Source organism: Pseudopipra pipra, chromosome 1 (genome assembly GCF_036250125.1).
Source record: "Pseudopipra pipra isolate bDixPip1 chromosome 1, bDixPip1.hap1, whole genome shotgun sequence".
Classification (NCBI taxonomy): domain Eukaryota; kingdom Metazoa; phylum Chordata; class Aves; order Passeriformes; family Pipridae; genus Pseudopipra; species Pseudopipra pipra.
This window is the reverse complement of record NC_087549.1, coordinates 155,995,917-156,017,284: the sequence shown is the minus strand read 5'-3', so window position 1 is coordinate 156,017,284 and position 21,368 is coordinate 155,995,917. Positions and strand designations below refer to the sequence as shown.

Below are 21,368 nucleotides of genomic sequence, written 5' to 3'. Positions count from 1 at the left end.
ACAGCTGCTGTGGATTCCTGCTCCTCCTGCTGCCTCCCCGACTCACCTCCAATGCTCATCGGCTCCCAAAGGTTAGCTGAATGGCACCTGCAATCCAAAAAGCTCAGTGCTTCATTGCTGATCTTTTCAATACTCGGAGATTACCTACAAGGACAGCTCCAGAGAACCAAACTGTGTCCGTCACCTCACTGTGAGTTGGCTTCGGCCATCTGAGGCTGCCTACATCTCCTGCAAAAAAACCCAGAGGCAAGTGTGAGTAGTTAGATACTGTCCAAGAGTTTGCTGCTCCCATGGCAGTTTCTGTCTGACACCCCTTGACCGTGACCTCTTACAGGCAGGGTCCCTGTCACATTGGACTGTACGTTAGAAGTCAGTGCACTACCTGTAAAACAAAAAAACAAGTATGTACACAGATTCACCACAAATACACCGCCTCCAAAAGAGCAGCTAGTTTTGTCCTGCAGTCACTGCTCACCTTGCTCACTGGGCTCACCTTCCCTCTGGTGCCTATCGTCTGCTGGGCTGAGGGCTCTGCATCTTAAAAAAAACCCCAAAAAACCAAAACCAAACCAACAAACCATCCAAATGATCAAGTAAACGTAGGGCCAAAAGTCATGTCTTGGCTCTGACCTCACATGAGGACCCACCTTCTGACTGTGCTCCTCCAGCCTCCTCTGTTCATCTCTGCTTTACATCCAGCCTCTCTGATGCTGCAAAGAAATGAGTTAGCAAAGTCAGCCATATAGACAGGGCAACATTAACTGCTGTGCAATTCTAATTTCTCCTTAGACAAGCCCTCTGGGGTCCAAAGACAGCCTGCACAAACAAACACTGACCTAACTTTAAGGGCCCTGCCGTACCGCTCCCATTGGCCCTGGACAAGCCTGCTCTTGTGACTGCACACACGCTGCAGGCAGGGGCTGCCTCCAGGAGGACCGGAGAACTGCTGCCCTGAGTGGCTGAGCCTATCACAGGGTAAATGGAAAGTCTCCTTTCTACTCCACCTACCCCCAAGTCTACACTGCAGGGCAGAGCAGTTCCAGGCCCAACACAAACTCCAAGGACACATTTCCAGACAAGTGCTGTGGTGCAACGAGGAGAGAGAACTCTGAGAAAGGAACGACGCCAAAATGGATGTGCTACCGCACGAGAAGATGGAGGATATGGCGAGACTGAACGGAGGAGGCTCTGAGGAGCCTGAAAACACACTCTAACAGAATGGCCTGGGACAAGAACTGCCTTCAAAATTGCTAAGATGGATGGGAGACAATGCTATGTTCAGAATCTTCTTAGATTCTCACAAGTCCTAGGTGGGATGACAAGGGATGACTGCACGGCACAGCCACCGATACAACCTGTAAGGAGGCTGTAAAAGACACCTGACCTGACACTTCTCAGATGCAATTCTGATGCACGTCCAAGCTAGCGAGCCAAAGAATGGATAGTATGGGCACTGGGTTGGGCAGTGCAAAGGTTCAAGACCCTAGGAATGATGCCTTGACATCTCAGATAATAACTTTGAGGGCAGAAAGCAAAGACACGGTGATTATGAAGTGTAAGACACGAAACACAGACTGGACAAAGGACATGACACAGACCTGAACGGCTCTGCCCTGCACATCCTACTCCGCTGATGAAAAGTAAACTGCTCCTCTTATGTGTGCCAAGGGCCTGTTAGGGCAGACCCTTTCCCCTGGGCTCATTTGAAAATCCCTCCCTCCTAACCATAAAACTGGACCCAGCTCTCATCCCCTCTCCAGGTGGGAGTCCTCCACTTATCTTTCCCATAGTCGGGGATGTGAATCCATCTTCGATGCAAAGGAAGGATGCCTGGCTGGCTCACAGGGTCGTGCAATCCCTGACTCGGTCGCTACGAGAAAGAAAACCGAAACTGACGCAAGAGTCCAGAAGCACGTGGGTGATAACCCCGCAATTGGCTACTCACCCTCCCCTGAGCTGAGAGGTTCTCAGGCCACTGGCTCTGACCCGAGTTGGAGGCTGCTGCCGTCACCATCTGCTGTACCTGGGTGAGTGAGAAAAAAAGTTACATGGTGTTTCTGAAAGTAAGGGAGACCCCAGGACCTCCTCATTACCTCCCTGACTCAACCTGAATGCTCCTTCTTTGCCAAAGGCAGGCCGGATGGCACCCACAACTGGAAAAGGTCAAGCCTTAATTGATGAGCCTCGTAGTACTAGGGGGATTACTCACCAGGACAGCTGAAGACCATCACACCTAATTGGCAGGTGGCTCCAGCCCTCTGAGGCTGCACACATTCTCTGCAAAGTAAAAAAGCCAAAAGGAAATGTACACACTGAGATACTGCCTGAAAGGATGGCTTTCCTGTGGGAGCTCCTACCTACCTCTCCTGGACCTCTTACCGACAGGGTCCCTGAAGCATTGGACTGTCTGTTAGAAGGTGGCAGAACCCCTGGAAAACACAAGAAACAAAGCACGTGCACAGATTCACCACAACACCTGTAAAAGACCATCTAGTCCTGTCCTGGAGTCAATGCTCACCTTGCTCACCAGTACTCACCCGAATCACCTCCCCTCCGGTGCCTAGAGCCTCCTGGGACCAGGGCTCTGCATCTGAAAACAAATAAAAACCAAACCAAACCAACAAAATCCTTAACACATCAAATAAATGTGGAGCTAAAAGCCACATCTTTGTGCTGATGTCAGGTGATGACCCACGTTCTTGCTCTGCTCCTCTGGCCTCTTTTCTGTTCAACTCTGCTTTACACCCTGTCCTTCTGACATGGTAAAGAAACCCTAACCAAAGTCACCCAGACAGATAGGGAGAGCTGAAAGAGTCTCCCTTCTCTTTTGGCAAACCACCCAGGGTCACTGCCTGCAGCCAAAGACTGCAGTTGTAATCACACGGAATATCTGGGTAAATGAGAGGAAAACTTAAGTGGCACATCTGAAAAGTCAGTGGATGCCTTCACGGGCATTTAGGGGGCTCCTGGACACTGCTTTCCACCCATACTACCTTCAAAACACCCCTGGCAATTCCTAAGCTGGCACCCCAGCCCTCACTCCATCTCTGGGCTGTAACCCCCCACTGACTACTTGCAAACCTGGGTGTCTGTAGCCATCTTCAACACAGAGTAGCTTCACCTCAGGACCAGATAACACTTGTGAAAAAATGCCAAGCTGCAGTTGAGATGATCGGGAGATCCCAAAAGATGGAAGGCTCCTAAGGAAAAGAAAAAAAATAACAAATTACAAAAGCACCTTACCAACACAGCACACAAAATTATTAAATTTAAAAACCCTGCATTTGAGTATAATCCTCTTCATTGCCATATATAGCTCTGCTTCTTTGGATGCCAAAGCTGATGCTTCAATAAAGCAGAAATAGCTTGAGAAGTCCCATTCAATAAAAGAACAGGAGAGCTCTTATCCCATTGAAGCCTGGCTGCTGAATGACCTCCCTGGGCAAAGGCTGGGGTTAATATACCCCTGGCCGTGCCCACCTCCCTTCCTGTGAGGCCCCGGGAGAAAGGGAGCAGCCCAATCCAAGACGGTATAAAGGCTCTGGGAGCAGCAGCACCTGGTTTGCATCTCTGACTTAAAATCAGGATAGGTAAAGAGCCTGACGGAGAAAAGGACTCCTAACGTGAGCAGGTATTATAGTTCGTATTGGATTTAGGGTTGGTATTGGATTCGGGCAGGGGCTGGAGCGGAGGAACTGGAGCAGAATAGCGGGAGTTGGAGCGGCGGGGGCTGGAGCGGAATGGTGGGAGCGGCGCGGCGGCGGGGGCTGGGGCGGCGCGGCGGCGCGGGCTGGAGCGGCGCGGCGGCGGGGGCTGGAGCGCCGCGGCGTGGCCGCGTCCTACCTGCGGGACAAGGGTGAGCCTGGCGGTACCGGAACGAGGCGCGGAGGGGGCCGCAAGGAGCCCCGGGGCTGCTGGGACCCTCCCGCGGTGCTGGGCTGAGCTCCCGGGGTGCTTCGCGATGGGGGATGTGGAGTGAGGTAATAACGAGAATCAGGAAATGCTTCCACGGACCCGCGCCCAGTTCGGTGGCTGTGCCGAGGTTTGAACCGGGAAAGAGCCGCTGTCCTGCGGTGAGGACCGGGGGAAATGGCCTTACAATGAGAGTGGAGAGCTCTGCACAGAGGAAATAAAACTCACTGGGTTTAGTAGCTAAAATATCAGGGGAAATTACTGTCTGGTTACGGCAGTAAGCTTCCCACAGCAGTTTCAGGTGCCTGCCTTTGGAGACAAGCCCCAAAGTAGAAACTCCTCTCGACTGCTCCTGAGAGAGGCAATTGGAACCTTAGGTGCTCAGGAAAGCGATTTCCTCTCCTAAGTCCTGGTTCACCTGCCCGAGCACCTACAGTGTTTATATTCCACCTCACTCTCTGCTTTGCACGTTTGTATCAATAAAAAAAACTTCCAAGGTCTTCCTCCAGTCTGAGCTGTATCTTCTCTGCACCCCCACACTCTCCCACCTGTTCACGTGCGCTGCTCCCCTCTCCTGCGCTGCTTCCTGGAACAGGGCTCATCCCTCGGCACCTTCCTCGAGCGATAATCCGGGTACATCAGGTGCTTCCCCCAGACCCTGCGAGATGCTCTCACCATCACTGCTTGAGAGATTCCCTGGGATCGACTGCTCCCCTCCACAAGCTCCCTATAAAAAGGGCCCCACCGAGCACGGCCCGCCCCTTGTCACCCTCACTGCCCACACCTGGGGCTGTCCCGCCTCTTTGTCAGCCTCACTGCCCACACCTGGGGCTGTCCCGCCTCTTTGTCAGCCTCACTGCCCACACCTGGGGCTGTCCCGCATGGGAGGGGAGAGAAGGACGGGTGGAGCCACAGGCGGGCGCGCGGGGAGAGGAGGCGGGGCGAGCCGGGGCGAGCCGGGGGGAGGGGTCGGCGCGAGCAGGAGGGAGGGGCAGGTGCCCGCTCCGCTTCGCTGTGAGCTCTGGGGTTCTTTTGGGCTGGTTTTGGGGGACTGCGCACACCCTCCCCTGGTCACAGCCCCGCCCCAGCTCGCTGCACCCAGCTGCATTCCCCGTACCCCTTGCTCAGCTTTGCGGGGATTTGTGCCTTCTCTGAAGGTGGCAAATGTCTACAAAGCGAGTCGGGAAGCCAGAGAGCTGCAGCCCCCGGGCCCCGCCGTCACCCGGCACGTCCTGCCCCGCAGCACCGCTCCCGCTGCCGCCCTCGAACACAAGGAACAAACCCCCGTGCCCCCAGCACAGGCCGGTCCCTTCCCGGCAGCCTCGGCAGCGCCGGGAGCGGCCGCAGCCCCCAAGGACGGGCGGGGCGCGCCGGGACGGGCCGCGCGGAGCGGGGGCGGGTCCCGCGGCTGCGACCCCGCGGGGAAGGGACCCCCGGGCCGGCCCCGTCCGGCACCGCCGCTGGCCCTGCTCGGCCACCGTCCCTCGCCCACAGTTTTAACATTAGAGAGCCAAGTTTAATCCAGAGCCTGCAAACTCCCACGTGCAGGGGATTTCCATAGACTTGTTATTTTTCTCTTTTTAATGACCATGTTGCTAAAGTCAGGGAAATACAATCAACATTCCCTAAGCACCGTCACTTCTACATCCACATGTGATCAGGGGCCGAAGGGCAGCAGCCTCCCAGCTCCCTCCCGGGGGGTTCCTGGGATACCTTTCCCGTTGCCAGCGGGGTCCCCCAGGGTGCTGATCATGATCTCGGACGGATCCCCCCCCCGCGGGGCGGGGACGGGAGCGGGGGCGGGAGCGGAGCGGAGCGGAACGGGGCAAGCGGGCGGCGCGGCGTGAGCGCCTGGGGTCCTCACGCTCCGCCGCGCGCCGCGGCCTAGCGCCGCCCACGAAACTGCCGCCCGCGCCCGGCGCCGCCGAGCGCCCCACCCTGTCCCCACAGCGGGAAGCGGCGCGGCGAGACGGCGCTGCGGGCGCGGGGTGAGGGTCCGGGTCGCGGCCGAGGTCAGGCAACGGGATAAACGCCTCTCTGAGGCGAGGGGGCCTCTCGCCGCCATCTTCAGTGTGGCCTCGGCTAAGTTCCGGTCCTGGCGGCGCCATCTTGAGTGTGGCGTCGGAGCGAACTTCCGGGCCGGGGCCGCCATCTATAGTGTGGTCGTTCCGGTCCTGGCGGCGCCATCTTTACTGTGGGCTTGGCGAACTTCCGCGCCGGGGCCTTGGAGGACTTCCGGTCGCTCTCTACTTCCGGTGACCGAGTTTACCCAAATTAGCGTCCCTCCTGGCTAATTTCTGCGCTTTCACCCCCAAAAAATCTTCATGTTATTCCCCCCATGCACACCCCGGGACAGACGGGAGACCGCGAGTCCCGCCCTGCCGCCGGAACCGGCCCTTAACTCGAGCAGGGAGCGTTGCGCCGGCACGAGAGCCACTGCGCATGCGTCGCCGGTCCCGCTTCTGGCTGCCCTTGCTTACCACGTGATCGCCGGCGTCTTGCCAACGACTGCGCACGCGCCGGCGTCGCCACCTTGGCTTCCCCCCCACCCCGCCGCCCTACCGCCCGGCTTCGCTTTCTTACTGCGGCTCCCCCTCCACTTTTTCGGCTCCCTGGGGTTCCCTCACCCACATTTTGGGGTCCCCTTCTCACATTTTAGGGGTGATGACCCCGCAATTTACGGTTCGGGGGGGGGGAGGAGAGGAAACGGGGTGCCCAAGAAGGGGTTTCTTTTTTTTTCTTTTTTTTTTTTCTCTTTTATTTCATTTTCATTTTATTTCCTTTTTAGTTTTTTTGCCCCTTTTTTTTTAATTTTCTTTTGTTTTTTATATTTCCTTTTTTATTTCGTTTATTTTTTATTCTCTTTATTTTTCATTTGCTCTCCCAGTGCACCCCAACAACCCTCAGTAACACCAGTGCTCCCCAGTGCACCCCAGTAACACCCAGTGCTCCTCAACAACCCCCAGTAACACCCAGTGCTCCCCAGGAAACACCCAGTGCTCCCAAAAAACCCCCAGTAACACCCAGTGCTCCCCAAAAATTGACCCAAAACAGACCCAAATCACCCCAAAAGCTGACCCAAAACTGACCCCAAAACCTGACCACAATCATCCCAAAAGCTGACCCAAAACCTGACCCCAATCATCCCAAAAGCTGACCCAAAACTGACCCAAATCACCCCAAACAATGACCCCAAACTGACCCCAAAAACTGACCCAAATCATCCCAAAAACTGACCCAAAACTCGGCATTTATTTGGCATCATTTCCTCTCAAAAACAACATCTACGATTTAGTTGATTGCTAAAGCCATCATTTTAAAATCATCTCAGGAATCAAAAGGGACTGGAAAACACACAGAAATCATTCCTGCACACACCAAATCATTAGGAATTGGAACCCGATTCCCTCATCTCTCTCCTTGTTCTTCTTGGCTGGAAAACCTGATGAGAGACACAGCAAGCAAAGCAGAGGGACTGCACTCCCAGCTTTTCTTACCTGCAGGCACACGCAGCACAGCACGTTGGACATAAAAGTCAAGGGTTAGTCCTGCCAGAGGTGTCCGGCACACACACGGCAACCGAAGGGAAAGAGGGAGCCTGGGAACACAGAGTAAAAGACACTTTAATTAGGACTACACCGAGCACCAGGTCATTCACACAGCTTCACTGTCCAGTCACACAAAAAGCACTCACCGAGGCTTCAGGGAGGATGGTTCCTGACGCTGACCAGGTGAATGCCTCCCTGGAAGCCCGCTCCGCTCATGCCAGGCACTAGGGCTCCCCCAGAAGGGCTTTGCCAAGCATCCAAGGGAAATTAAAATTACAGCCTGGGCAGGAAATTAAAATTACAGTCCGGCAGGACCGCTCCTGGCCAAGGCCACCGGTCCGTGCAAGTCAGACCACTCACCACCCGGGGCGAGGATTATCGGGGGCACGCCTCCAGCTTTTATTCTCCAGAAACTCCAGTTCTTTCTGGCACCGCTTGCTTCAGTCTTCCCCTGTTGGAAGAGGTCACTTAAGACTTTCGAGGGGCCAGACTGCCAAAGCCCGGCCAGTCCATTCCCACGAGGAAAGGTAGCTTGGTCTTGGACAGGATACTGGGGGGGAGACACAAAATAAAAGTTTAATTTAAAACTTCCTGGAAGAGAAAGCAATTCAAACATAAGGCAGACAAGACTCGTGCAAAACTGGATTACATTGGACTTCAAAGGAGAATTATTTCCCTCTGCACCTCTGAGAACCCCAATTTTCACCCAGGTCCTGCTTGCCATCGTCCAACAAAACGTGCTGACAAAATTTTTCATGATGACAGTGGAGAGCTATTAAATGCACACTGCACAGGGAACCTGAGGCTGCCCCTGGATCCCTGCAAGTGTTCCAGGCCAGGCTGGATGGGACTTGGAGCATCCAGCCGGGGATGAGAGTGGAAGGTGTCCCTGCCCACGGAAGGCAGGGTGGCCTTTGAAGATCCCCTTCAAACCAAATAGCTCTGGGATTCCCCTCCAAAATCACTACCCAAGAGACACAGCAAGCAAAGCAGAGGGACTGCACTCCCAGCTTTTCTTACCTGCAGGCACACAGCACGTTGGACATAAAAACCACAGGGTTAGTCCTGCCAGAGGTGTCCGGCACACCCACGGCGACCGAAGGGAAAGAGGGAGCCTGGGAACACAGAGTAAAAGACACTTTAATTAGGACTACACCGAGCACTAGCCAGGTCATTCACACAGCTTCACTGTCCAGTCACACAAAAAGCACTCACCGAGGCTTCAGGGAGGATGGTTCCTGACGCTGACCAGGTGAATCATAGAATCATAGAATCGATTGGGTTGGAAAAGACCTCCGAGATCATCGAGTCCAACCCTTGGTCCAAATCCAGTCCATTTCCTAGATCATGGCACTCAGTGCCACGTCCAATCTGCGTTTAAAAATCTCCAGGGATGGTGAATCCACCACCTCTCTGGGCAGCCCATTCCAATGCCTGATCACTCTCTCTGTAAAGAATTTTCTCCTGATATCCAACTTAAATTTCCCCTGGCGGAGCTTAAGCCCGTGTCCCCTTGTCCTATTGCTGAGTGCCTGAGAGAAGAGACCAACCCCCACCTGGCTAGAACTTCCCTTCAGGTAGTTATAGACGGTGATGAGGTCACCTCTGAGCCTCCTCTTCTCCAGGCTAAACAACCCCAGCTCCCTCAGCCTCTCCCCATAGGACTTATGCTCCAGTCCCTTCACCAGCCTTGTTGCTCTTCTCTGGACCCGCTCCAGCACCTCAATATCCTTCCTGAACTGAGGGGCCCAGAACTGAACACAATACTCAAGGTGTGGCCTCACCAACGCAGAGTACAGGGGAAGGATCACTTCCCTGCTCCTGCTGGCCACGCTATTTTTGATACAGGACAAGATCCCATTGGCCTTCTTGGCCACCTGGGCACACTGTTGGCTCATGTTGAGCTTCCTGTCAATTAGTACCCCCAGGTCCCTTTCTGCCTGGCTGCTCTTCAGCCACTCTGTGCCCAGCCTGTAGCGTTGCATGGGGTTGTTGTGGCCAAAGTGCAGGACCCGGCACTTGGCTTTATTGAACTTCATCCCATTGGAATCAGCCCATCTCTCAAGTCTATCCAGATCCCTCTGCAGAGCCCTCCTGCCTTCCAGCAGGTCGACACTCCCTCCCAATTTAGTGTCATCAGCAAATTTGCTGATGATACACTCAATCCCCTCATCTAAATCATCTATAAAGATGTTAAACAGGACTGGGCCCAACACTGATCCCTGGGGAACACCACTGGTGACCGGCCGCCAGCTGGATGCAGCTCCATTCACCAGCACTCTCTGGGCCCGACCCTCCAGCCAGTTCCTAATCCAGGAGAGGGTACACTTGTCCAAGCCATGGGCTACCAGCTTTTCCAGGAGTATATTATGGGAGACAGTGTCAAAGGCCTTGCTGAAGTCTAGATAGACCACATCCACAGCCTTCCCCTCATCCACCAGGTGGGTCACCTGATCGTAAAAAGAGATCAGGTTGGTCAGACAGGACCTGCCCCTCCTAAACCCATGCTGGCTGGGTCTAATCCCTTGTCCATCCTGAAGGTGCTGTGTGATTGCACTCAGGATGATCTGTTCCATAACCCTGCCAGGCACCGAGGTCAGGCTGACAGGCCTATAGTTGCCAGGGTCCTGCTTGCAGCCTTTTTTGTGGATTGGGGTGACATTCGCCAACCTCCAATCATTTGGGACCTTCCCAGAGAGCCAGGACTGTTGGAAGATGATGGAGAGCGGTTTGGCAAGCTCTTCTGCCAGCTCTCTCATCACCCTGGGATGGATCCCGTCTGGTCCCATAGACTTGTTGGGATCCAGCTGGCTCAGTAAGTCGCTAACTACATCCTCCTGGAATACAGGAGGGCTATTCAGGTCTCTGTCTCTGTCTATCTGCTCTAGAGGCCAGTTGTCCTGAGGGCCACCTGTCTTACTGCTAAAAACTGAGGCAAAGTAGGTGTTAAGTACCTCAGCCTTCTCCTCATCTTTGTTAACTATATTTCCCTCAAAGTCCAACAGAGAACTGAGGTTTTCCTTGCCTCCCTGGAAGCCCGCTCCGCTCATGCCAGGCACTAGGGCTCCCCCAGAAGGGCTTTGCCAAGCATCCAAGGGAAATTAAAATTACAGCCTGGGCAGGAAATTAAAATTACAGTCCGGCAGGACCGCTCCTGGCCAAGGCCACCGGTCCGTGCAAGTCAGACCACTCACCACCCGGGGTGAGGATTATCGGGGGCACGCCTCCAGCTTTTATTCTCCAGAAACTCCAGTTCTTTCTGGCACCGCTTGCTTCAGTCTTCCCCTGTTGGAAGAGGTCACTTAAGACTTTCGAGGGGCCAGACTGCCAAAGCCCGGCCAGTCCATTCCCACGAGGAAAGGTAGCTTGGTCTTGGACAGGATACTGGGGGGGGAGACACAAAATAAAAGTTTAATTTAAAACTTCCTGGAAGAGAAAGCAATTCAAACATAAGGCAGACAAGACTCGTGCAAAACTGAATTACATTGGACTTCAAAGGAGAATTATTTCCCTCTGCACCTCTGAGAACCCCAATTTTCACCCAGGTCCTGCTTGCCATCGTCCAACAAAACGTGCTGACAAAATTTTTCATGATGACAGTGGAGAGCTATTAAATGCACACTGCACAGGGAACCTGAGGCTGCCCCTGGATCCCTGCAAGTGTTCCAGGCCAGGCTGGATGGGACTTGGAGCATCCAGCCGGGGATGAGAGTGGAAGGTGTCCCTGCCCACGGAAGGCAGGGTGGCCTTTGAAGGTCCCCTTCAAACCAAATAGCTCTGGGATTCCCCTCCAAAATCACTACCCAAGAGACACAGCAAGCAAAGCAGAGGGACTGCACTCCCAGCTTTTCTTACCTGCAGGCACACAGCACGTTGGACATAAAAGCCACAGGGTTAGTCCTGCCAGAGGTGTCCGGCACACCCACGGCGACCGAAGGGAAAGAGGGAGCCTGGGAACACAGAGTAAAAGACACTTTAATTAGGACTACACCGAGCACTAGCCAGGTCATTCACACAGCTTCACTGTCCAGTCACACAAAAAGCACTCACCGAGGCTTCAGGGAGGATGGTTCCTGACGCTGACCAGGTGAATACCTCCCTGGAAGCCCGCTCCGCTCATACCAGGCACCGGGGCTCCCCCAGAGGGGCTTTGCCAAGCATCCAAGGGAAATTAAAATTACAGCCTGGGCAGGAAATTAAAATTACAGTCCGGCAGGACCGCTCCTGGCCAAGGCCACCGGTCCGTGCAAGTCAGACCACTGACCACGCGGGGCTGGGGATTTTCGGGGGCACGCTTCCAGCTTTTATTCTCCAGAAACTCCAGTTCTTCCTGGCACCCCTTGCTTCAGTCTTCCCCTTCTGCAAGAGGTCACTTTAGTCTTTCGAGGGGCCAGACTGCCAAAGCCCGGCCGGTCCATTCCCACGAGGAAAGAAAGGTAGCTTTGTCTTGGACAGGATGCTGAAGGGGGAGACACAAAATAAAAGTTTAATTTCAAATAACTGCCGAGAAGAGAAAGCAATTCAAACAGAAGGCAGACGAGACTCGTGCAAAACCCAATACGTTTGACTTCAAAGGAGAATTATTTCCCTCTGCACCTCAGAGAAGGCAATCTTCACCCGGGTCCCGCTTACCATCGTCGAACAAAAGGTGCTGACAACATTTTTCGTGATGCCAGTGGAGAGCTATTAGAGCACACCGCACAGGGAAGCTGAGGCTGCCCCTGGATCCCTGCAAGTGTTCCAGGCCAGGCTGGATGGGACTTGCAGCATCCAACTGGGGATGAGAGTGGAAGGTGCCCCAGCCTACGGAAGACAGGGTGCCCTTTAAAGGTCCCCTTCAAACCAAATCGCTCTCTCATTGCCCTCCGAAAGAACTCCCAAAGAGACACAGCAACCAAAGCAGAGGGACTGCACTGCCAGCTTTTCTGACCTGCAGGCACACACAGCACAGCACGCTGGACATAAAAGACCCGGGGTTAGTCCCGCCAGAGGCGTCCGGCACAGTGTCCACGGCGACCGAAGGGAAAGAGGGAGCCTGGGAACACGGAGTAAAAGACACCTTAATTAGGACTACACTGAGCAATAGCCAGGTCATTCCCACAGACAGCTTCACCGTCCAGTCACACAAAAAGCACTTACCTACCGGGGCCTCAGTTAGGATGGCTCCTGACGCTGACACCTCCGTTTGCCCCGGGGGGTCAAGAAGAACATCCCTGGGAAGAAGTCACCCCCAACAGCAAAAAGGGAAAATTAGTGAAGCACAGAGTCCTCTTCTGACTAGATTGCCACCAGCATTCCATAGCAAATGCCACGACTATTCTGTTACAGACGAGAAAACCCTGTTCTCCCAAACAAGCAGCGAGGAGATTTATGGGCACGCCTGAAAATTTCCTGTGAGGAACTTTTTGTAACTAAGGAGCAGGTGCTATCTTGAGTTGAAGGCATCAATTTGACAGACACTTAGTACAGCAAACTCTTCAGCAGAGCAATTAATTGCTGCCTATTTGAACAGCAGGGGAGAGAAAATGAAAGTCGAAGGGAAGACAAGAAAAGCAGAACTGCAATCAGCAGACTTTTCTTCCATCTCTCCCGAGAAAGCCTAGTTTGTCTGTTCTAATAATTCTATGCCCTTTTCTACATGAAACTTAGACCAAGGCTGAAAAAACAACTAGAAAACACGGAGAGAAGCTTTTTAGAATTCCACGTGATTTTCCCAAACCGATCCCAGAAAAGCAGAACTCGGTAGAATGGACTCACCTTGAGGCCTTTGGTCTTTTTTTCCATAAGCTTCGTCACCTGATGGAAAAAGCAGAGCAGACTCGGTATTTAGGCTCACAACAGGAAAACTTCCCCTTCCTTTCCTAAAAGAAACTACATTAATTTGCACAGCTGCAGGCGCGTCTCCAGCTGTTAAAGCCTTTCAGCTTTTCAGAGGGTGAGAATGCCCTGCGAAGGAAGGCTGAAAAATGCTCGGAGCCTGCCCAGGTCAAAGAGCCCCTCGATTTTGTCCGTGTTCCAGTCCCTGGCTAAAGAAAGGGCAGAACAAGCGCAGCTGTTGCTTGCCTTTTCCCTCAGAGGTTTTGCCAGGCGCCGGGCCAGCCCGGGCGCTCCGGGGGAAGGCCGGCAGCGCCCAAACCCCGCCGCTTTCCCGGGGGCGTCGCTTGCGAGAGCGCCCCCGAGCGCCGGGCCCTGCCTCACAGTCGCCGCCTGGCGGACACGGCCGGGAGCGGCACTGCAGCCGCGCGCAGCGCTGCAGCCGCCCCCCCCCCACACACCTTGGCGAGACCCGCGGCGCCTTTCGCGAGTACGGGCCTTACTTCCCTAAAACCTGCCCTTGCCTAGGAAAAGCTGAGCAGTTCACAGAGTTGCTGTTTCCACCCCAGCTTCCCAAAGGATTTCTCTCTCCCGGCAGCACAGACAGGGTCCCCGAGGCAGCGCACACCCTCCCCGCGGGGGGTGTGGTGCGTGTGCAATGCCAGGGCACATCCGAACCCGGCCCTGCGGCGGCACGCAGGTGCAAGTTTCTCCGCAGAGGCGAGAAACTTGCCTGTCGCTTCCCCTGCCTGCAGTCGCCGATGGCCGCGGGAGAGGCAGAAGAGCGGCCGCGCCCACCCGCCGCGCCCAGCTCACCCGGGGACGATCTCCGTCGGATCTGGCGCCGTGGGTCGCTTCCTGGGGGGGGGGGAAGGCGGCGGCGCAGCTCCGACAGCATCTCCAGGGCACGGCGGGAGCGGGAGCGGAAGGGAGCGGGGAGGGGGGAACGGGGACGGGAGGGGAGCGGAGCGGAACGAGGCGGGAGGGCGGAGCGCCGCGCGCGCGGGCGCCCGCCGCGCGCCGCGGCGCCGAGAGGGGGCTGCCCGCGCCGGTGCCTGCCGCCGCCCACGAACCTGCCGCCCGCGCCCGGCGCCGCCGAGCGCCCCGCCCCGTCCCCACAGCGGGAAGCGGCGCGGCGAGACGGCCCTGCGGGCGCGGGGCGGGGGTCCGGGTCGCGGCGGAGGTCGGGCAGCAGGATAAACGCCTCTCTGAGGCGAGGGGGCCTCTCGCCGCCATCTTTAGTGTGGCCTCGGCTAAGTTCCGGTCCTGGCGGCGCCATCTAGAGTGTGGCGTCGGGGCGAACTTCCGGGCCGGGGCCGCCATCTTTAGTGTGGTCGTTCCGGTCCTGGCGGCGCCATCTTTACTGTGGGCTTGGCGAACTTCCGCGCCGGAGCCTTGGAGGACTTCCGGTCGCTCTCTACTTCCGGTGACCGAGTTTACCCAAATTAGCGTCCCTCCTGGCTAATTTCTGCGCTTTCACCCCCAAAAATCTTCATGTTATTCCCCCCACACACACCCCGGGAGAGACGGGAGACCGCGAGTCCCGCCCTGCCGCCGGAACCGGCCCTTAACTCGAGCAGGGAGCGCTGCACCGGCACGAGAGCCACTGCGCATGCGTCGTCGGTCCCGCTTCTGGCTGCCCTTACTTACCACGTGATCGCCGGCGTCTTGCCAACGACTGCGCACGCGCCGGCGTCTCCAACTTGGCCCCCCCCCCTTCCCCCCTCGCCGCCCGACCGCCCGGCTTCGCTTTCTTACTGCGGCTCCCCCTCCACTTTTTCGGCTCCCTGGGGTTCCCTCACCCACATTTTGGGGTCCCCTTCTCGCATTTTAGGGGTGATGACCCCGCAATTTACGGTTCGGGAGGGGAAGAGAGGAAACGGGGTGCCCAAGAAGGTGGTTTTTTTGTTTGTTTGTTTTTTTCTCTTTTATTTCCTTTTCATTTTATTTCCTTTTTAGTTTTTTTGCTTTTATTTTTTTAATTTTCTTTTTTATTTTATATTTCCTTTTTTATTTCGTTTATTTTTTATTCTCTTTATTTTTCATTTGCTCTCCCAGTGCTCCCCAGTAACACCCAGTGCTCCTCAACAGCCCCCAGTAACACCCAGTGCACCCCAGTAAACACCCAGTGCTCCTCAACAACCCCCAGTAACACCCAGTGCTCCCCAGTAAACACCCAGTGCTCCTCAACAACCCCCAGTAACACCCAGTGCTCCCCAGGAAACACCCATTGCTCCCCAACAACCCCCAGTAACACCCAGTGCTCCCCAAAAATTGACCCAAAACCGACCCAAATCACCCCAAAAGCTGACCCAAAACTGACCCCAAAAACTGACCCAAATCATCCCAAAACTGACCCCAAAAACTGACCCAAATCATCCCAAAAGCTGACCCCAAACTGACCCAAATCACCCCAAAAATTGACCCCAAACTGACCCCAAAAACTGACCCAAATCATCCCAAAAACTGACCCAAAACTCTGCATTTATTTGGCATCATTTCCTCTCAAAAACAACATCTCTAATTTAGTTGATTGCTAAAGCCATCATTAAAATCATCCCAGGAATCAAAAGGGAGTGGAAAACACACAGAAATCATTCCTGCACCCACCAAGTCATTAGGAATTGGAACCCGATTCCCTCATCTCTCTCCTTGTTCTTCTTGGCTGGAAAACCTGATGATCCCCGCTGGCTATTTTTAGGCTGCTTTTCTTCCACAGCTCCTTTCTCCCGGCTGAAACCTCCTGGCATATTCAGGGCTTATCAGGATATATTTGCTGCTTTCTGAACAGGAGCACACAAAACGCATTGAAGCCAAAGAAAAAATGACAAACCAGAAAAAAAAAAAAAGAGCCAAAAGAAATGCTCTGCCTGCCTTGGTACACTCTCTGCTTGATCATTCCAAAGGAGATTCTCCACGGATCAGAAGCAATTACCAATCATTTTTCCTCTGTAACAGTTAATGAACAACTTGGGTTTCTGTTGAGGGGCTGGACACGTCCAGTGAGGGTTCAGGGTCTGGTGGGTTGTTTATGGCAGATCCTGACCAGCCCAGGCCAAACCGAACCACCCCCATCGCTGCTCCATCCCACATGGAGAATATTGATACTGTATAGAAATACTCCCCTTCCCTGCTACTTCATCCTTCTTTACACATCCGTGGAGCAGGTTTTCTCCACCCTTTGTTCCCAGCAACAGCTCTGCAGCCCAAATCCCAGCTCCCACAGACACAAACTAAACACACCTAAGGCGATGGTTCCATCAGCACCTGGAATTCCAAGCTCCCCGTTCCCTGGAATGCTCATCCCAACACTCACAGCAATCTCACCTCAGCCCACAGGCTCTCTGTCCTCAGAGGCAAACACAGCCTGCTCTGGCACTGCGTTTCCTCTCACTCCTGGTCTCCTGCAAACCCCCAGGGAAATCCAATCCCTCAGACCCTGCACCCCTGGACACGAGGGGAACTAGAGTTTGACCCGGATCCCAGCACCCTGGACAAGTGTGTTCCCAGGAGCACAGGCCTGTGGCTCCATCCAGCCCATCCATCCCTCCTTTTCCCCCAGGGAGTCCCAAACCCTCCCCCAGCTCCCCTGCGTCTGTCCCACGGCCCAGCCCAGCTCCAGGCTCTCCCCCAGCACTGTGTCAGCCCCAGCCCTGGTAGAGCTGCAAAGCTCGGCCCCCCAGGCTCCTGAACCCCCAAGCCAAGGCTCAGGCTCACCAACAGGGACCAACCTGCCCCACTCAGCACAGCCCAACCCCACAGCTCAGGGATCCCACGCTCACCTGGCCCTTTGCCCCTTCCTCTCCACCCTTCCCAGCACGGCAAGGACCAGCCTGCAGTGGAAACAGAGCCAGTGCCCAGGGAGCAAATGCCAACAGCCAGGAGGAGAGAAACGTGTCCCTCTGACTTACCCCACCCCACGGGCAGCACCAGGTGCCCCCAGCGCCGGTCGGTGGGGCTGGAGCCTGTTGCCTTTGGCTGCTCACACCCCAACACATATGGCATTGCTGGACCCAAGTCAACGATTTTCCCTGTCCTGAAAGAGAGAAGAACAAGAAAATTAAGTGCACTGGGGAAGTCAAAGGCTCTTGGCTTTCACCCTTCTCTTCTGATTACTCACTACAGGCGTTTCTTCCCTAAAACCTGCTCTTACCCCCACCCCCACCACCCCCCGCCCCGGCCGGTCACCACCCCTGCCCTGCCCGGCGGCCCCGAGCGCTCCAGGCCCGGCCCGGCCAACGCCTCGCTCTGCGCAGGCGCCGCTTCCCAGCCCGCCCCGACCGCCGGGCGCCGCCTCGCAGTCGCCGCCTGGCGGACACGGCCGGGAGCGGCACTGCAGCCGCGCCCCCCCCTTGCGAGACCCGCGGCGCCTTTCACGAGGCCGGGCCTTTCTTCCCTGAAACCTGCCCTTCCCTAGGAAAAGCTGAGCAATTCACAGAGTTGCTGTTTTTATCCCGGCTTCCCAAAGGACTTCTCTCTCCCGGCGGCAGCAGCAGCAGCAACGCTCCCCGGGAAGCCCCGACCGAGATTGGGAATTGACGCACAACAAGCCAAGAGCATGAACTCGGCCCCAAAACACTCCACAAGAAACCAATTTAGAGTCACCTTTGCCTCATCTCCCCGCGCGGGCCCAGGCTTTGGGATTCCAAGGCAAAGCCCGAGAGGCCCAGAGAGCAGCAGCCCCTCAGCCCCAGCACGGCCTCCCCCGGGCTCCCCCGGCCGGGAACCGGCCCAGCCAGCCCCTGCTGTGCAGCACAGCAGGCGGGGGGATGACTTTTGGGACCCCTCCCTGGCCGCTGTAGAGCAATGCAGGCATCGGGGCCAAGTCCTGCCCGGCCCCCGGGCACTGCAGACAGTTCAGCCCCAGCAGCAGCAGCAGCAGCAGCAGCAGCAGCAGCGGGCTGTTCTGCCTCTTGCTCCCCTCTCATTTGGACCCCAACGGTGAGGAACAAGCCCCGGGCACAATCGGCACCGAGCAGCAAGGCCTGGGCTTGCCCGAGGCTTGGGCCTTCCTAGTCCTGGCTCTGGGCTTCCTTTGCTTTCTTCTGCTGCAATTCTCCTGCCCCAGGAAGTGTTAAAAGACAGACTGCCCGGTGAGCCATGCCCTGAAACAGCAATCAGTTCCAAGGCCAGAAAATCTCAGGGTCACACTTAGAAACCCTGCCATGAGGCCCCCGGAGAAGCCAAGGGGAGCTGGGATTCTGGAGTCCCAGGGAACCGAGGGGAAGGTGGGAAAGGGGCAGAGAGCAAAACCTCCCCCATCTGCTTCTCCCTGCAGCCCCCAGTGCAGGTGCAGCGAACACACGCCGGTGTAGAGTTTTTAGGAGTGCTTTAAAATAAACTAAAAAACAATCAGTTCAACGAAAAATGCTTCTGCAGTCCGCGCTGTCTAACAACTCAAACTGCTCACCAAGAAAATTACCTAATTTAGAACAACTGAATTGTAGAACCTCAGAGCAGCTGAGGGATTTCATGCCCCCTGTGCCTCTTGCATCATGGAAAAGGACTGGGATGCACTGGGAAAGACTGGGGGCAATGGGGAGGGATGGGGATGGGACTAGGGACACTGGAGAGGGACTGGGGGATTTGGGCTGGGAGTGGGGACTCTGGGGTGGGACTGAGATTTTCGGGGGGGGGGGACTGGGAGCAGTGGGATGGGACTGGGGGTCATTGGGGAGGGACTGGGGACCGTGGGACTGGGGGCACTGGGATAGGAGTGAGATGCACTGGGGAGGGACTGGGCCGGGACTGAGGGCACTGGAGAGGCCCTGGGGGCACTTGGGGGAACTGGGCTGGGACTGGGATTCTCTGGGGAGGGACTGAAGGCCCTGGGATAGGACTGAGAGGCACTGGGGAGGCACTAGGACACACTGGGGCACTACTGGGATGGGACTGAGGTCAGTGGGGAGGGAACTGGGATAGGACTGAGCCAGTAGGGAAGGACAGGGGTGCACTGTGGAGGGACTGTAATACAGCAGGGAAGCACTGGGATAGACTGGGATCACTGGTGAGGGAATTGGGATGGGCCTGAGGGCAGTGGGAAAGGACTGGGATGGGACTGGGCAAACTGGGGAAGGACTGAGTTGCACTGCAGGAGGACACTTGGGAAGGAATGGGTGCGCTGGCTTGCGCTGAGAGAAGTGGGAAGGGACTGGGGTAAGAGTGGGGGCACTGGGGTGGGACTGGGAGCACTGGTGGCACTGGGCTAGGACTGGGGGAACTGGGGAGGGAGCAGGGAGGGACTGCGAAGTGACTGGGATGGGAATGGGATGCACAGGGAAAAGGAGCACAACGCACTGGTGTAGCAGTACGTTTGGATACATGTCCGGAATAAAGACAAGTGCCAAAAAATACTCAAGCACACAAAATATCTTTTATTACAGTGAGAATAATAATAATAGTAATAAACTTAGCAAGAGGAATTAAAAACTAAAAAGGATACAAACTAACTACCTTATCGGGTGGCATTAAGACAAATACTACGAACAGCATTTAATACAGTATTAACTAGTGAAAAGGGATACCAAAAAAAAAAAGGATCTTAACACAATATTATGGATAACACGATATTGGTTAGTCAAAGGGGAAACTAAAGGAAAAATACTATAAACATAAAAGGGGAATTAAAGGAACACTAAAAGGATAGTAAAAAGTTTGTTCTCTCAGTTGCTTCCTATCAAAAACTGTGCTTACCCACACAGACAGGCCAGGGCTGTCAGGATCTGCAGCAGCTGGTCGGTACTAGGGATGGACTGGGATGGGACTGGGGTGCAGTGGGGGCAATTGGGAAGGAGTGGAAGCACTGGGGAAGGAACAGGGAGGGGACTGGCTGCACTGGGATGGGGTTTGGGGCACTTGGGAGAAACTGGGAGGGACTCAGGAGGGACTGGAAAGGTGAAATTGAAACAGACTCACCTGAGTCACGGTCTAAGAAGTCCTGCTACAGCTCCTGAGCCCGAACAACAGCCAAGGGGCCTCAGCCCAAGCCCTGGCCCCTCCTCCCCCTCATTGTTCACACCTGAGCCTTCCCCATAGAACAGCTGACTCTACCCAGTACTCCCAGTTCCCTCCAATGGCTTGCAATAGAATTACTAGACTCCTCAGAGTGCTCCAAAAATACAATCCCAATCCCACAATAATTTCTACTCAAAACCAACAGTCCCTGACCAAAGCATCCAGACCATATTCTAGCCCTAATCTCTATCCCAGCCCCTCAGTGATTTCAGCTCGAGACCCACAAGCTTTATTGCACTGCCAGCTCTGCTCTCTCAGCAGTAGCTCTGCATCTTGCCAGCGCCGCCACGGGAAGCTGCTCCAGGTTCTCACTGCAGGATCTTCAGCTTGGCTCCAGCTCTGCCACTTTCCAGCTCCACCCTCCCACTCCCAATCCCAGTCCCTCAGTTACTCCTCCAGCCCCGTAACTCCTATCCCAACTCCAAAGTCGCAATCCCAGCCCTAGACTGATTTCAGCCCTACCTCCCCAATCCACGTTCCCACCCATCAGTCACTAGTCCAGCCACACAGGGATTTCAGCGATGGTGCCACAGTCCCTGCCCAAGCTCCAGACACTCTCCCAGCTCCAGAGACACAATCCCAGCCCTATACTGATTTCAGCCCCAGCCTCCCAGTCCACTTTACCATTTTAGAATTCCTATGCCAACCACACAGGGATTTCAGCAACAGTGCCACACTCCCTGTCTCTGTCCTACAGTGATTTCTGCTGCAGTGCCACAGTCCCTATCCCTGCTTCACAGTCCCTTTCCGAGCACCACTCTCCCTATCCCATACCCAGACCCACAAGCTTTATTTCTCTGCCAGCTCTGCTGTCAGCTCCCGGTAAAGCTGCTGCACGTTCCAACCCTAACATCTTTCTTTTGTTAAAGGTCTGAGTTTTCCACTCCAGCTCTCAAGCCCACATTCCAGGCCAAGCCTGACTATTTTTATCCCAGCTCCAGCTCTGCAGTACTTATACCAGGTCCATGCTCCTTAACCCAGCCCCACTCTAGTTTTGCCCACAGTCCTACCGTCTTTATGTCTCCACCAGCTCTGCTGCCTGAGTTCCAGGTCCTCAGCTTTCTGCTGCCTCTGCCTCAA

General features: G+C 55.3%; 3 long non-coding RNA genes across 4 annotated transcripts; all 3 read right to left on the bottom strand.

Annotated features, from left to right (window-relative positions):
- Positions 1 to 238: 238 nt before the first annotated feature.
- On the bottom strand, positions 239 to 2,201 carry LOC135405638 (uncharacterized). Its single transcript, XR_010425898.1, has 3 exons — positions 1,009 to 2,201; positions 648 to 831; positions 239 to 537 (listed from the first exon to the last, which is right to left on the bottom strand). It is a non-coding gene; the product is annotated as an uncharacterized LOC135405638 (long non-coding RNA).
- On the bottom strand, positions 2,198 to 3,915 carry LOC135405625 (uncharacterized). Of its 2 annotated transcripts, none has more exons than XR_010425878.1 (5): positions 3,844 to 3,915; positions 3,082 to 3,200; positions 2,519 to 2,590; positions 2,362 to 2,429; positions 2,198 to 2,277 (listed from the first exon to the last, which is right to left on the bottom strand). It is a non-coding gene; the product is annotated as an uncharacterized LOC135405625 (long non-coding RNA). The 2 variants fall into 2 exon arrangements; XR_010425886.1 differs by having other exon boundaries at positions 2,538 to 2,590.
- Positions 3,916 to 6,799: 2,884 nt separating this feature from the next.
- LOC135405620 (uncharacterized) lies at positions 6,800 to 8,718 on the bottom strand. The gene is made up of 5 exons (XR_010425864.1): positions 8,676 to 8,718; positions 7,607 to 8,575; positions 7,044 to 7,510; positions 6,853 to 7,009; positions 6,800 to 6,814 (listed from the first exon to the last, which is right to left on the bottom strand). It is a non-coding gene; the product is annotated as an uncharacterized LOC135405620 (long non-coding RNA).
- Between the last annotated feature and the right edge of the window lie 12,650 nt (positions 8,719 to 21,368).